Here is a 12,371-nt window from a genome sequence, read left to right as displayed (position 1 = left end):
CTGATGCTAAGATGTGTCTCTGTAAACCTATTCAATTCACTTAAACAAACAGACAGAGAGAGAGAGAGAGAGAGAGAGAGAGAGAGAGAGAGAGAGAGAGAGAGAGAGAGAGAGAGCAAGACACAGAGCAACCAGCAGTGTTCAGATGTCCACCCCCTGGACAAGCTGGCTCAGCGGTACACTGAGCTAAACACAGTCAGTAATAGACAGACAGGTATAGAGAGAGACAGGTACACTGAGCTAAACACAGTCAGTAATAGACAGACAGGTAGAGAGAGAGACAGTTACACTGAGCTAAACTCAGTCAGTAATAGACAGACAGGTAGGGAGAGAGACAGGTACACTGAGCCTCAGAGCCGCCACAGACACAATCCTCAGTCTTCAATCAAAAGATTTGAAACTAAATTAAAAGACGAGTATGCAGAACAATGGCAAAATGAAAATAAAATACAACACAAACTCCTCTGTTAGCAATCCCTGAACAGAGATATAAAATTGGCTGAATATCTCAAGACAAAAAAATCAAAAAGAAATATGAATTTTAACAAAATACAGAGTCAGTGACCATGAGCTTGAAATTGAAAGAGGTCGACATTTAAAAGTGTGGAGACCAAGAGAGGAACGAGTCTGTACACACTGCCACCAGGATATCGAAACAGAATTACATTTCCTATGTACATGTCCCAAATATGAAGGCTTAAGAAACAAATATTTCCAAAAATTCGAAAAACATATACCAGGCTTCACTACCTACACTGAGGACAAAAAGCTTCCTTTTTTATTAGGGGAAGATAAAAACACGGCATGGCTAGCAGCTAAATATGTCTTCTCCTGCCACAATACAAGGAACAATAAATAGAGAATTGTATAGATTATCATTTCTTTTCTAATTTATTATTTTAGTTATTTGTATTTATTTATTTTTTTGTATATAATGTTTCAATGTACCCTCTGAGGGAACGGCACAGAAGTTGTTTAGTATCTGCATTTATATCATAATTATAATATGTTTACTTGTATTATTATTATTATTATTATTATTATTATTATTATTATTATTACTACAGCAGATGTATTTACTCCTTGTCATTTTATATGTATGTTTGTTCTTATGCTTTGGCAACACAGATGTATTTTTTTTGACATGCCAATAAAGCAACATGAAATTGAAATTGAGAGACACAGAGAAAGAGAGAGAGAGAGAGAGAGAGAGAGAGAGAGAGAGAGAGAGAGAGAGAGAGAGAGAGAGAGAGACATGAGCTTCATGAGGTATTCACCTAAAATGGTTTTCACTTCACAGGTGTGCTTTGTCAGGGTTCATTAGTGGAATTTTCCCCTTATTAATAAAAAAAGCAAAGGGTGGCTACTTTGAAGAATGTAGAATATAACACATGTTTCAGTTATTTCACAAGTTTTTGTTAAGTACATAATTCCATATGTGTTCATGTCTGTATCTGCAGCTCTGCATGTAGTTCCCACTGTTCGCCACATGGGGGTGCGATTACACCAGAAGCCAGCAGCTGACAGCTGGGATATCGATTTATGTGAATGTCTCGTGTGTCACTAATGACAGTGTGGTGTTTATATATATATGAATATCTGCTTTGAAAACATTGTCAGTGTAACATTGATGGAATTAAAAAGTATTTTCTCGTTTGAAAAATAATTTCCAAGGTGGGATCAAACACACAAATTTCTGGTATAAAGAGCAAAGCACTAAACACTTACCTGTTGTCTCACTGATACATATATGTGTCTCTGTAAACCTAATATATTTATTTTCTCGTTTGAAAAATAAAAGGCGGAACAAAACGTCCGAGGCTTACCTGTTGTTCCACACAGGCAGATTAAAGCGGTGCACCTGAATACTAACTAGCTAGCCTTGGAGAGAGGAGACACGAAGGTGAGCCAGGGTTTCCCACCCAGAGACTAGCTAATGTGCCTTGTGCGCCTCGCAGCCAACACCGTTTGTTTATTAATTTCTGTAACGCTATTTCAAACATGCAGCATATTCGTTCAACAGCGTTTCATTCACTCCTCCGTCTCTATGTCACACAGCCACGGAGCCGTCCCGTGTGTTAACAGCAAGCCACATTCGAAACGCGGTCGACAAGTTTCCTCAGACAAGACTCCAGAGGCAAATCAGAGAGGTAAACATCGTTATGTGTTAACATTTTAATGACAACTTAAAAAGGCATTCACGCAGACAGCTAGCTACGTAGTCTCTTCCCATTTCCAACAGCTGTTGTAAAAACGCATTTGGCTGACGCCTGTTAACATGGTCTCTTGTTAAACCCTGACACCGTAGGTATCAGTCTGACACAGAGCTCAACAGTGGAATTTATTAATTTGTTTACACTATTTTCAAGAGAGACAGACAGACAGACACACACACACACACACACACACACACACACACACACACACACAGCGTTCTGCATTGTATTTTTATTTATTTATGTGTGTGTATGTAGCCTGGGTGTATGTTTGTAGCTGTTATTTGTGTTTTTACGTGTATCTATTGTCTGTAATGGCAGCTACCACTATGTTGTTTTGTCTGTAAAACCCAACCGCTTCTCAACGGGTTTGTCCCAGTGCCATATATGCTAGATAAAGTGCAGAAGCATTCCAGCAGTCACATATTTTACCCTGTCTGTTACACAAATACTGCAGAGTCTAAAATAATTGGCTAAAAGTATTTAATTACTGTCTGCCCCGGGACCCAGTGAAAGGTGGGCCTGTAAACATAATACTATTATATGTAATGTTATTGAACACCACACATCTTCCTCTGACGTCAGCATCTGTGTTTATCTTACCAGAGGCCTTCAGAAGGAGGAACTGGTCCTGCTAACCCATGGAGATAGCGTTGATAAAGTGGCTGATGGCTTTAAAGAGGCAACATCATTGCCGGTGAGCAGAACGTGAGATTGGTTGTGGCCCTCAATAAAATAATTAAAAATAGATTGTGGTCGTATACTCACATGCAAGTTCCAAATAAACCGCTATATTTGTTTGTATATGCTCGGCCTCGGACTGTGTATGAATTTACATCTCTGAGAAGAATGTTCAATCTGTATTTTGTCTGTTTATTTTTCCAAATCTATCTGAAATCCTGATTTATTTATTTTTGTATGTTATAATAGTTTCTTGAATGTATAAGTGGCATTCCAAGAGGAAAATGGCAATGGTAAAAGTTCTTCGTAAATGAGTGTAAGAAACAGGCTCAAAGCAGAGGATTTATATTTAAAGAAATGCATGCAGCCTCAGTTTCTTTTTCCTCTACTACAGTCTGAGGGATATGTCTTTCATCCTTTGTTACTATACTCTTGTTGTAGTTTGTTTCTGCAGTAGCAATTGGCAAGTGTGGTATTGTGGGTGTGTGATTCCCAAGAGTTGGTAGTCCGCTAATTATAACTAAAGAAGTGTCAAGGCTGTAGTGGTCACGTCCTTTTTGAGGAAGTTCATAATGCCTAATATTTTACACCCTGCCACCAGAACCCCCCCAGATATATCAAAGACAACATGACTAATACATTGGGAGGCTAACATAACTAGAAATTAGACATACAGCTGATTGGAGAGCAAGACAGAGTAAGTGCAAGGGTTTTAATACATCCTCCTTAATCTAGCAGGGTCACAAATGTATCCCTAAAGCAGTTGGATGTCACTACTCAACTATCTGGCTGCACAGTTAATGACTGACTGTAATGATTTTTTTCAGGTGCTGCTGAGTGGTGGGGTAGACTCAACAGTTTGCATAGCTCTCCTTAACAAAGCTCTTAACCAGGACCAAGTGATAGCAGTTCACATCGACAACGGCTTCATGAGGAAGAGAGCGAGTCAGAGTGTGGAGTAGGCCCTCACCAAGCTGGGCATCAAACTCAAAGGTAGGGACAAAAGTCCTGCTGGTCTAAATGAAGTATGGGGTGGTACAATAAGACCTCAAGTGAGTACATCCCATTGTACTTCCTTATACTGCCTTTCTCTTTTTCGCCTCTAAAATGTTGCTGTATTTAGTGGTAAATGCAGCTCACACCTTCTACAACGGAACGACAACCTTCCCCATCTCTGAGGAGGACAGGAGGCCACGAAAACGCATCAGCGAGACTTTGAATATGACTACCAACCCAGAAGAGAAAAGGAAAATCAATGGAGATACATTTGTCAAAGTGAGTACTGTGTTTTAATCATTCATGTTGTGGAAAGTTTTTGTTATATATCACATCTGGATCTGCTCCTGGAGGGGACACACACAGAGAGAAAATATTACTGAAAGGTCTTTACTGTAAAAGAGGTTTTATTTTAAGCAGTCTTTTCAGAAAATAGTCCAACGAAAAACAGTAACTCAAACTCAAAAACGTACTGGGAGTAAAACGACTAGGTTTAGCAAAGTCCTGGTAGCTTAGGTTCTTTCCCCATGACCTCTGCCATTCTTCTCTCTGCCTCTGCTCTCCTTGTCTTCTTCCAGTGCATGAGCACCTGCAGTAATCAACAGGCTGAGGCATTTGCACCTCCCTGTGCAGTGCATTCTGGGACTTGTAGTGTGGGTGGCAGCCAATTGGTCCCTGGGTAGCCACTCCTGTAGAGGAAAATGGCGTCCCTATACCACACGTCCGCTTATGATGCCACAGTGTGTGTCTGTGAGAAGAGGAGAGCAGAAGAGTGTGGTTGCTTTGTTGCTCAAATTCACAGTGACTATTCATTTAGCCGTGTTACAGTCTGCACATAAGTAGCAGTTAATGTGGACAAAACTGCCATATGGGATGTTAAAGTTTACCATGAAAATTGTGTGTTTCTGTGTGAGAAGTTTTGCAGCAGGAACTAGCCCACAGTAAGACTGTGGGGGGAGAGAGGTATTTCTGTCAACCCCCGCTTCAGAGAATGAACAGACATCTGCTGTCCTCTGGTGCATGAAGCACTGCCACAGAGTACAACAGGAGCAGAGCAGCCCAGCAGAGTGGAGCACACAATCTGGGGACAGGCTGAAAACTAAAAAGCTAGCACGGCTCTCATTCGGTGAAGGCTTTTAACAAACAGCCTGGCTCACCCGTGCAGGAGGCTCTGAAGGTCACCTCTTTATCATTGACACAGTCACACTTCACTTCAGGTAGGATTTACGTTCTTCTTAAAAAACACAGTTTCATATTTGTGAAATCTTTATTCTGTTTGTGAAAATTCAATGGGGTGGGTTTCACCTTTTTTGTCTTTGGCTTTATGCCTCTGTGCCTGTATTTAGCTGTGTCTCTGAGGACAGGAGAGGAGAAGGGAAGAGTGTACAATGCTATTTTGCTTGCCTGCCTGAGAGGCTTTGTGGATGTCCGCTTGTGCCTGTGTTTCCTGTGTGCAGCTGTGTCTTTCATGAGAGGAGAGGATAGGAGATGAGCATGCCTGCGTTTTTGCATATGCACCTGAGCATCTTTGTGCCTGTGTGTCTGTGAGAAGAGGAGAGCAGAAGAGTGTGGCTGCTTTTTGCCTCATTGTGGCTCTAATTCAACGTGAATATTAATTTAGCCGTTATACAGTCTGCACAGTAGCAGTTCATGTGGACAAAACTGCCATATGGGATGTTAAAGCAGCAGACATCTGCTGTCCTCTTCCTCGGGGAAGAGCAGAGGAGTGTAGAGTACCCTGCTATTTTTCTTGCGTGCCTGAGAGGCTTTATGCCTGTGTGTCTATGAGGACAGCAGAGGAGAGCAGAGGAGTGTAGAATAGCGTACCCTGATGTTTTGCCTTTATGTCTGAGAGGCTTTATGCCTGTTTGCCTGTGTTTAGCTGTGTCTCTGAGGACAGGAGAGGAGAAGGGAAGAGCGCACAATGCTATTTTGCTTGCTTGCCTGAGAGGCATTGTGGCTGTGCGCCTGTGCCTGTGTTTTCCTGTGTGCAGCTGTGTTTTTCACGAGAGCAGAGGAGTGTAGAAGAGCTTGCCTGCTATTTTTCCTGCATGCCTGTGAGTAGCTGGGACAGTCAGCCATCGGTCGGACAGTCAGCCATCGGTCGGACAGTCAGCCATCGGTCGGACAGTCAGCCATCGGTCGGACAGTCAGCCATCGGTCGGACAGTCAGCCATCGGTCGGACAGTCAGCCAGCGGTCGGACAGTCAGCCATCGGTCGGACAGAGAGCGGTCGGACAGTCAGCCAGCGGTCGGAGAGTCAGCCAGCGGTCGGAGAGTGCGCCTGTGTGCAGCTCTGTCTGTCAGGAGAGCGGAGGAGTGTAGAAGAGCGCACCCTCTTTATTCTATTTGTGAAAATGCAATGGGGTGGGTTTCACCTTTTTTGTCTTCATCTGTAGACAAATTTCATTGAACAAAGCACCCAATGGAAACAGTAGTTATTTAAAAAATAAACTGAAAATGCACTGTTCCAAACTAGTATGCACAACAGGGTTTCAAAGCATCTTATAGGTTGTAAAGAACTGTAAATGGTCCTTTGCTGAATCTGCGGTATTGCCCTGTTGAAATGACTGTGTGTGTGTGTGTTTTGTGATGTCGTGAGAGGCTTTTCTTTGTAGCAGGTGGGGTGTAGGGCAGAGACAAGCCAAAAAGTGGTTGCAGGCAAACAGAGGTTTTATTTTAAGCAGTCTTTTCAGAAAATAGTCCAACGAAAAACCATAACTCAACAACGTACTGGGAGTAAAACGACTAGGTTTAGCAGAAACAGGAGCTGTCCTGTTTCTGAAAAGGAGGGAGAGAGAAACTGTGGCTGCTCTAAATGTCTCTGAGAGGGCGGGCAAAGGACACCAACGCCAACAAGGGGAGCGATGAGAATTGGGCCAGCGGTAAATGAGAATTAAAGTAAAAATGATATTGTGATGTTGGTGAGTGAATTGAAAAGTCATTCTAACACTGACTCATACAATTCAAACCGAGTCTAGGCCATAGACAGAGCAATCAAGCATAAACAACAATAATATACAGCAAATATATACACATAAATACATAGACATATGCATGTATACATAAAATCAGGTACAACAGGACTATAACATCAGCAGCTTTAGGGGCACATCAATATTGGAATACTTAGCAGTGTTATTCATAATACAGGTTTATCAGTCAGTGTGATGTATGTCCAGAAACTATCCCATGCTGGTGCTTCATCTTTTTTTTACTTTGCTTATCCTGTTTAGCATATGCTCATATGAAGCTGTTTTTATCATGGTGTTGGCCCATTCTTTTAATGCTGGGATTTTAGGTGTTTTCCAATGCTTCAGTATCGTCCTGGCAGCTGCAGTAATGCCAACCATGATTACAGAAAACTCTTTACTTGACATGTTATGTAATTGACTTCTGTGACCTAATAGGCAGAGTCTCGGAGATATTGGTAGGTTTCTTCTGGCCCAGTTACCTAAATATTCCAATATGTTTCTCCAGAACGGCTGGATAGCTGGGCAATCCCAAATGCAGTGTATTAGAGTGCCTACTTCTATCTGGCATTTCCAACACAAATTGTTATTCATTACTCCCATTCTGTATAATCTTAAAGGTGTCCAATAATATCTGTGCATTATTTTATATTGGGTGAATTTCCTTTCACTTCCCTTATGTATTTACCATTTTCAGATACTATCTTCAGCCATTCCCTGTCCTCCATTATACATCCTAGGTCTTTCTCCCATATAACTTCTAGGTTATTACAGTTGTTGCTGAGTAGTTGGTTGGTTGTTTTATAGAATGCAGAAGCTCGATGGCACTCCTTGGGTTGTGTGAAATAGTCCAAGATGGGGTTTCCGACTGTGAACTGAATCTTGGTGGAAATACAGCTCCTGATTTGTAGGTACTTCCAAAAATGATCTTTCCCCTTGAGCTTGTATTTTCTAGTTAAGTCAGAGTATGACACAAACAGGTCCTGTTCAAAAAGATCAGCAATGTTACATATACCATTATCATGCCATTTTTTCCAAAATACTGATGTCTTCCCAATTTTAATTATGGAGTTATACCATAGAGGGGAGTAGGATTGCTTATGGTGTGAAAGTTTAAACATCTTATGTATTTTAGTCCAAATTTCTTTGGAGTGTGACATGATAGGATTGAAGAAATCCGACAAAGACTGAGAGAGTCTATCTATAGGCGAGAATGGAGAAGCCAACTTATTTTCAATAGAAACCCAATCTAATTTATTATCTTTAGTCCAATTTTTTGGCCATTTCAAAGGAGATACAATACAATTTTGGGTCTGGCAGTCCCAGTCCTCCTTTATCTCTAGGTGAGCACATTTTGCTAAGCTTAATTCTGGGCCTTTCCCTCCCACAAGAAGTCTTTAATTATTGTGTCATATCGTTTGAAAATCTGAGGAGAAGTAGTAACTGGTACCATCATAAGTATGTAATTGAATTGTGGTGATACCACCATTTTTATAACATTAACCTTTCCCCATAATGTAAGCCTGAGTTTACACCATTTATCTAGATTTGTTTTTATTTTTTGTATTACTGGTTCAAAGTTTATTGCCAGTATTTCCTCAACATCCTGGCTCAGTTTTATTCCCAGATATTTCATCCCTTTTGGAACCCTTTTTAAACCCAAACTGTGAGACTGAGGTTGAATTACATAATCCCGAAATAGGCATACCTTCTGACTTTGTCCAATTAATTTTGTATCCTGATAATTTGGAATATGATTTTATTGTGTCCATTAAGTGGGGTATTGAACTCAATGGGTCTTTTACCAGCATCAAAATGTCGTCCGTGTACAATAGCAATTTATGCTCTTTCCGCCTCCATCCACCCCTTAATATTTCCAATCAATAGTCAATGTGGCTTGTCTGGACTTTTAAAAACTTGGATTACGATAGACAAGCAGTATGAAGGCCTTTTTTTTTTGTAAAGTTGTATTTTAACAAAAGCCGTTTGAAACAAAGCCGCTGTTGACTACAGTTTTTGGGAGGATGTGGCAATCTGTTTTCATGTGAAACTCCAGGAGGGTTTTGTGAACTGAAAAAATAACCTGACCTTCTTTCAGAATGAGGGTTAGGTAATGACTGATTTTTAATTTAATGTGAGCTACCTTTTTAAAGAAAAGTAATTTACATTTTCTATGAGACGTTATAGTTGAAGGTTTTTTCCCAGAAACGATGTTGAAGGGTATGAGGAGAGGATAGGAGAAGAGCATGCCTGCTTTTTTGCATGTGCACCTGAGCGTCATGGTGCCTTTGTGCCTGTGTGTCTGTGTCTGTGAGAAGAGGAGAGCAGAAGAGTGTGGCTGCTTGTTGCCTCATTGTGGCTCTAATTCAACGTGAATACTCATTTAGCCGTTATACAGTCTACACAGCCGCAGTTCATGTGGACCAAAGTCTGACCACAGTCTGCACAGTAGCAGTTCATGTGGAAAAAACTGCCATATGGGATGTTAAAGCAGCAGACATCTGCTGTCCTCTTCCTCGGGGAAGAGCAGAGGAGTGTAGAGTACCCTGTTATTTTTCTTGCGTGCCTGAGAGGCTTTATGCCTGTGTGTAGCTGTGTCTATGAGGACAGCAGAGGAGAGCAGAGGAGTGTAGAATAGCGTACCCTGATGTTTTGCCTTTATGTCTGAGAGGCTTTATGCCTGTTTGCCTGTGTTTAGCTGTGTCTCTGAGGACAGGAGAGGAGAAGGGAAGAGTGTACAATGCTATTTTGTTTGCTTGCCTGAGAGGCTTTGTGGCTGTGCGCCTGTGCCGGTGTTTTCCTGTGTGCAGCTGTGTCTTTCACGAGAGCAGAGGAGTGTAGAAGAGCTTGCCTGCTATTTTTCCTGCATGCCTGTGAGTAGCTGGGACAGTCAGCCTGCTCTCGGACTATTCAGTAATAAAATCAACTGGGCTCAAATTACCTCAGGCTACACTGAGGTAATATTTCAGTTAACCCATATTGAAATATCTAAATCTCTATTCAGTTGTACAATCATTATTACATGTCTTCTTTTAAGTATCAAAAGCATATAAACCCCTTTCAGGTATGGATTATATTATGGTTAGGTAACAACAAGTACCTTAAATCTGTGTTTGAGTAAAAGTAATCCGTTACATTCCACGTCTGCTGTGTTTTTGTGTCTCACCTGACAGGACAAAGAGAAAGATGAAGATGAAGGTCTGAGGTGTTCAACAGTGGCCAGGTGAGACGGAGACCATCCTGTGTGGGTGGGTGGGTGCAGTGATTCATTGAAAACTGAAATGGTTGTCTAAATTGAATGTCTTTTATTAAGTTTTGCAATAGGTGTTATACAAATAATTACAAAAAACCCACAAATCTTACATAACCCAAATGAGTGTAAGAGACATGTATGTGTTGGATTGCAGGACGGGTCTCCGGCACACCAGAGGACGAGATGATGCGTAGCGGGAAATGCATTCGACTGCATGGAGGGTCTACAAACACAGCTAAAAAAACAAAAATGTTTGTTGAGTATGAGCAATATAGTCAGTATTGTGTATTAGACGTAGGTCGGAAGCAAGAGGATGCCAAAGCGCCTGTCCCGCTAAGCCTACGCGAGGCTCACTGTCACGAACCAGAGTGTGTGTTGCAGGCGCATGAGCGAGCCCTGGGACAGGCTGAAGAGGACAGCTGTGACACCTGCAAGCGTGTTTACAAGCCAACGACCTACGCGGCTGAAAAGCACCCAAAAAAATAACATTTGCGTCTAGACAGGGCCACAAAGAGTCAGTATTGTGTATTAGACGTAGGTCGGACGCAAGAGGATGCCAAAGTGCCTGTCCCGCTAAGCCTACGCGAGGCTCACTGTCGCGAACCAGAGCGTGTGTTGCGGGCGCGCGAGCGAGCCCTGGGACAGGCTGAGGAGGACAGCTATGACTGACACATGCGAGCGCGTTTGCAAGTCAACGACCTACGCGGATGAAAAACGCCCAAATAAACTAACATTCGCGTCGAACCACAGCGTGTATTCTGGGCGCACAATCGAGCCCAGGGACAGGCTCAAGAAGACAGCTGTGACACCTGCGGGCGCGTTTACAAGCCAACGACCTACGCGGCTGAAAAGCGCACAAATAAACTAACATTCGCGTGGAACCACAGCGTTAGCGCCCAAATGAAGAGGAACTAACATTGGGCGCTGGCAAGAAGAACCACAGCCCAAATAAATTAACATTTGCGTCCAACTTATGCGCACGCGAGCCCTGGGACAGGCTGAAGAGGACAGCTGTAACTGACACCTGTAGGACGTTTGCAAGTCAACGACCTACGCGGCTGAAAAGCGCCCAAATAAACTAACATTTGCGTCGAACCACAGCGTGTATTGCGGGCGCACTATCGAGCCCAGGGACAGGCTGAAGAGGACAGCTGTGACTGACACCTGTGAGCGCGTTTGCAAGTCAACAACCTACGCGGCTGAAAAGCGCCCAAATAAACTAACATTTGCGTCTAACCACAGCGTGTATTGCGGGCGCACTATCGAGCCCAGGGACAGGCTGAAGAGGACAGCTGTGACTGACACCTGTGAGCATTTGCAAGTCAACAACCCACGACGGTTGGCTGAAAAGCCCAAATAAACTAACATTTGCGTCTAACCACAGCATGTATTGCGGGCGCACTATCAAGCCCAGGGACAGGCTGAAGAGGACAGTTGTGACTGACACCTGTGAGCGCCGCTTTGCAAGTCAACAACCCACTGGCGGCTGAAAAGCGCCCAAATAAACTAACATTTGCGTCTAACCACAGCGTGTATTGCGGGCGCACTATCGAGCCCAGGGACAGGCTGAAGAGGACAGCTGTGACTGACACCTGTGAGCGCGTTTGCAAGTCAACAACCCACGCGGCTGAAAAAGCGCCCAAATAAACTAACATTTGCGCTAACCACGGCGTGTATTGCGGGCGCACTATCGAGCCCAGGGACAGGCTGAAGAGGACAGCTGTGACTGACACCTGCGGCGCGTTTGCAAGTCAACAACCTGCGCGGCTGAAAAGCGCCCAAATAAACTAACATTTGCGTCTAAACAGCGTGTATTGCGGGCCACTATCGAGCCAGGGACAGGCTGAAGAGGACAGTTGTGACTGACAACATTTGCAAGTCAACAACCCACGCGGCTGAAAAGCGCCCAAATAAACTAACATTTGCGGCGTGTATTGCGGGCGCACTATCGAGCCCAGGGACAGGCTGAAGAGGACAGTTGTGACCGACACCTGTGAGCGCGTTTGCAAGTCAACAACCTACGCTGGCTGAAAAGCGCCCAAATAAACTAACATTTGCGCCTAACCACAGCGTGTATTGCGGGCGCACTATCGAGCCAGGGACAGGCTGAAGAGGACAGCTGTGACTGACACCTGTGAGCGCGTTTGCAAGTCAACAACCACGCCGGCGAAAAGCCCAAATAAACTAACATTTGCGTCTAACCACAGCGTGTATTGCGGGCGCACTATCGAGCCCAGGGACAGGCTGAAGAGG

The 12,371-nt window shown here is 43.3% G+C and overlaps 2 long non-coding RNA genes across 2 annotated transcripts; both read left to right on the top strand.

Moving 5' to 3' along the window:
• Positions 1–1,841: 1,841 nt before the first annotated feature.
• Positions 1,842–2,908, top strand: LOC114551647 (uncharacterized). Its single transcript, XR_003691957.1, has 3 exons — positions 1,842–1,903; positions 2,059–2,150; positions 2,823–2,908. It is a non-coding gene; the product is annotated as an uncharacterized LOC114551647 (long non-coding RNA).
• A 2,098-nt stretch (positions 2,909–5,006) lies between these two features.
• LOC114551646 (uncharacterized) lies at positions 5,007–10,995 on the top strand. The gene is made up of 3 exons (XR_003691956.1): positions 5,007–5,110; positions 10,039–10,088; positions 10,273–10,995. It is a non-coding gene; the product is annotated as an uncharacterized LOC114551646 (long non-coding RNA).
• The last annotated feature ends 1,376 nt before the right edge of the window (positions 10,996–12,371 follow it).

The sequence above is a fragment of the Perca flavescens genome, unplaced genomic scaffold (genome assembly GCF_004354835.1).
Source record: "Perca flavescens isolate YP-PL-M2 unplaced genomic scaffold, PFLA_1.0 EPR50_1.1_unplaced_scaf_3, whole genome shotgun sequence".
Lineage (NCBI taxonomy): Eukaryota > Metazoa > Chordata > Actinopteri > Perciformes > Percidae > Perca > Perca flavescens.
This window is presented reverse-complemented; position numbering and strand designations above follow the sequence as displayed.